A 3,945-nucleotide genomic window follows, 5' to 3' on the forward strand; every position below is an offset into this window, starting at 1 on the left:
CATCGTGCTAGCCATGAATTTCATCATTCAGTTTCATTTTTCGGCGCGCCCTTTGGGTGCGTAACTTTACTAATATGAGGTTATTACGAAAATACCGCAAAGAATGCACGAGGACATAGGCGTAGCGTATCGCTCGACGCGAAGCGGAGGGTGATGCACGGCGCCGATGTCATAGTGCATCCTTTGCGGTATTTTCGTGATAACCTTATTATTATACATCTTACATTCTTCACTGGGACATCAAATTGTCTAGCTGTGCAGCTATCTGTTGCATGTTGGCGGGATAGGGTGCGTGGCTACGCATGTCATCAAAAGGTCAACCCCGCCTTCTGATGACCCGCATAGCGGCGCACGCTACCAGGCCAACAATAGCTGCTTTTCCAAATTGTCAGAGTAGTGACCGTTTTAGTGCAATATCAACATTTTTTCTTCCGATTTATAGTGCAAATGTAGAACGCTATCTCAGACGGCTTCTGCAAACTCTGGAGTGTGTGTACTACACACGTACGTACAGAGCGCGCGAGGCTGAACAAACTGGCCAGTCCCTAACATCGTCTCACATATTGGAAGACAAGAAAAAACTGTTCTTTGGATGGTAGAGTGCGCGTGCACTTCAGGCAATGAATTTAAGTTGGTGCGTTCAGCCGCAAGGAATTCAAGAAATGGGTGAAAAAGGAAGAAGTCACCGCGAAATAGGTGTTCATCTCCAAAATGTTTTGCCCAGGGCAAGTGGTATCTCTGAACGAACTGTTTGAAGATGATGTCTCAAACATGATATCAAACGCCTTTAAGGTCAAGATTTTGATCGGTTTGGAACAGGTGCAATTTATAAAGTGAGCCGGCATACGATTGGTTACTTAGATCATTATGAGGAGAACATCATTGCGTACAAAGATTGACAGCTGAATAAATTGATCAGATAAAATTAAATGTGGATGCCGCGCTCTGATTGGGCTGATGACTGTCACAATTTACACATTGTACAATGTTCCAGTTTGCGACGTTGACGGGAAGCGCGAAAAACTTCAGCAGGTCAGGTCAAACTGATTATATCGGACTTTCCTTTCCGGCGGCCGCAACACTATTGTTCTTTGTATGTTCGTTACTCTATCCGTTGATCGACTTGCCCGCGCAAAGAACTGTCACAATTTGATGCATTCCTAGACCAAAGATAGATACTATCAGCTGCCACGCCCCGAATGAAATGGGAAAATCGGATATTTGGTATATTAGAAATTGAGAAACGGAAATACGAATTGTGGGAAATAGAGTTTGTCAGAGGGAAATTTGAATGGCCGTAAAGTGCCATCCTCACAGCAGTATACACCTGTTTCCTATATTTCAATCTCAGCCCAAATATTTTAAATTAAGAAATAGGCCTGAAAGTTAATAATCAAGATGATAAAACCATTTGAAAATTGAAAATTAGCTCCATTTCGATTTTCTCTTTTGAAAATACAAATTGGTTTATTGGTTGGCCGAATTGTGCCACGGATTGCTGGGTGTGACCAAATGTTCATTTCAATACTTGTCATTTGGAAAATTGACAATTTGAATAGGTACAGGAAGGTTTAATGCTTTAAGTCAGCTGCTTTCCGAACCGACACGACTTGTATATGTACAATTCGTTGTATCTAAGAAACCGTGTAAAAAACATTCAGAGTGTCCAATAAAAGTTCAAAAGGCAAGATTTCTCTTTATATTCGGAGGGATTTTACAGCTCACATTGGATTAGTGAACGCCACTTTGTAGCTATAGGTCAATGACAGCGAGATGTTTAAAGGGAAAATTGTAAAGTACTTCAAGACCAAAGGTCATTATCTTTTTGCATGCCTCTAATTACTAGTAACATCCTATAATTGTCATGTATAAAATATAACCTTTGACTATGCCACAAAATTGCAGGTGCACATTAATGTGAAACTTGATAAGTACGTTTTGCCTTGTGACAAAAGGTATTTCAGGCCATGGTGAAAGGAATGGGGCAATTCTACATTTAAGGTATATCTTTGTTAGTCCCCATGGACGAAGTTAAGGGGGGCTTATGAATTGGATAGCGTGCGTGCCCCCGTGTGCCTCTGCGTCCACGGAGATATCTCAGACATAATCAAGCCGATTTCTTTGAAACTTGGTAAAAGGATAATACGCTACGCGTTGATTGTTTTTGTTACGATCCAATATGGCCGCCAGGTAATTACGTTTCCAGTTTTTTCATGTCTACAACCAATAAGCAGACGTGTCTCGACAGATGTCATTCAAACCTGGCACAAGAACAATCCACTATGAATGAAAAAATTTAATTTTTCGATTTGATCCAATATGGCCACCACATGGCCATTTTGTACAGTATCTGTTACATGAAATGCCTGCTCCAGACAAAAAGGGAAATCTTTATGACTGACTCATATTACCGCCTTGCTGATAGTGTAATGTTATATAGTCTTTTCTCATAAAACGTAATTAAAAATCGTTGACCACATCGATTTTTACTGTCGTTTTTATCAGTTTTTCGATACACTAAAATGTAATCGGTTGTAAAGTGTAATCAACTATTCAGCTCTCGGTCTAGACAGAGCGGCTGCCGCATGGGTCATTAACCAATGAGTGCTATCCAAGCTAATCGTTTCTTTCATACATGTAATGTGTCCGTCTCGTACACTACACTGTTGCACCGAAGTGAAATGCACGGTACTTTCAATCACGGATATTGAATGCCCCACTGCCTGCGTATGTTGTAAAGGTTTTAGGTGTCACTTTCTTTTGAGAATGTTTTGCCATAAAATTGTCGAATATAGCTTCCTCGGGCTATTTTCCGAAAAAAAACTCCGCCAAATAGCGGACTAAAAAGTGATGTGAATTTTACAGCGCCTGAAGATGTTCAAAATGAAATGTAGCCCCAACAGACATTTACTGTTATTTTTTTCATGTTGTCTCATTTTGGCCTTGTTTCTAGTTACGCATAGTTGCGCGATTTTTTTTAGTGAGTTCACCCTGTAGCGGTATTCCAAAACAATCTTGTGGAGTCCTTCACGCTCATCATACGGTTCACATGATAGCTTGGCCATCATCGATTTGCTGACAGACCACGTGTCACTGTGTCATAGTTATTGGCGGGGATGTCATATTACATATTCATTTTTACGGTCCCTCAGTATTAAGCGAGCACACGTAACAGTGTTGATAACGTCTAAACTGCAAAATGCATGACAAAGAGTGATGATTGGAAGAAAGTAGAATCGTCAGAAGTTTTTGACAGTGGGCGCACTAATAATGAAATTAAAGACAATGTCAACGTCCTATTGACAAGCACCATATCGAGTTTGAATTAACTATCTTGCTTCTGTGATATTGCTGACGTTTCCCATTCTTTTTTCTAAATGTCTGGAAAATATATCGGAGACAAAAATATTATACAAACTTCAGCTAAAAGGAAGTGCGGTTGATGTCCGTACAGTTGTGACCAATAGCATGAACAAGTTAATCGGATGATTGAACAAAGGTGACGAAAACTCTGAAACGCATACAATAAAAGTTATATTCAGGCCATGAAATCTCTCTTCATAATCTTTCAGAATGTGACAACATTATACATATATCTAAATATCGAATTGTGAGACTTTAAAGACGAAAAGATACAAAGAAAGAGATATAATCTAAGGTTTGGTAGCATGCTGTGATCAACTGAATGATTACTAGGGCTTTCAAAGACGTGTAGTCTCCTTCCTCAGATGCATGGGTGGAATGAACCATTGAAGCAGAAAGCCACAGAAAATTCAGAGTAAAAAATGTCCACGGGCAAAGGAGGTGGGAGGGGCGGGTATAGGTGTGAAAATTAAACAAAGGAGGTGACGTGTTCTTATATCAATATACAGTGTTCTGAAACTGACAATCATTTGTCGTGTGACAGAAAGCCGTAGTCCCAGTTGGTTTCCATTCATTTGTGTA

The sequence above is a fragment of the Ptychodera flava genome, chromosome 12 (genome assembly GCF_041260155.1).
Source record: "Ptychodera flava strain L36383 chromosome 12, AS_Pfla_20210202, whole genome shotgun sequence".
Lineage (NCBI taxonomy): Eukaryota > Metazoa > Hemichordata > Enteropneusta > Ptychoderidae > Ptychodera > Ptychodera flava.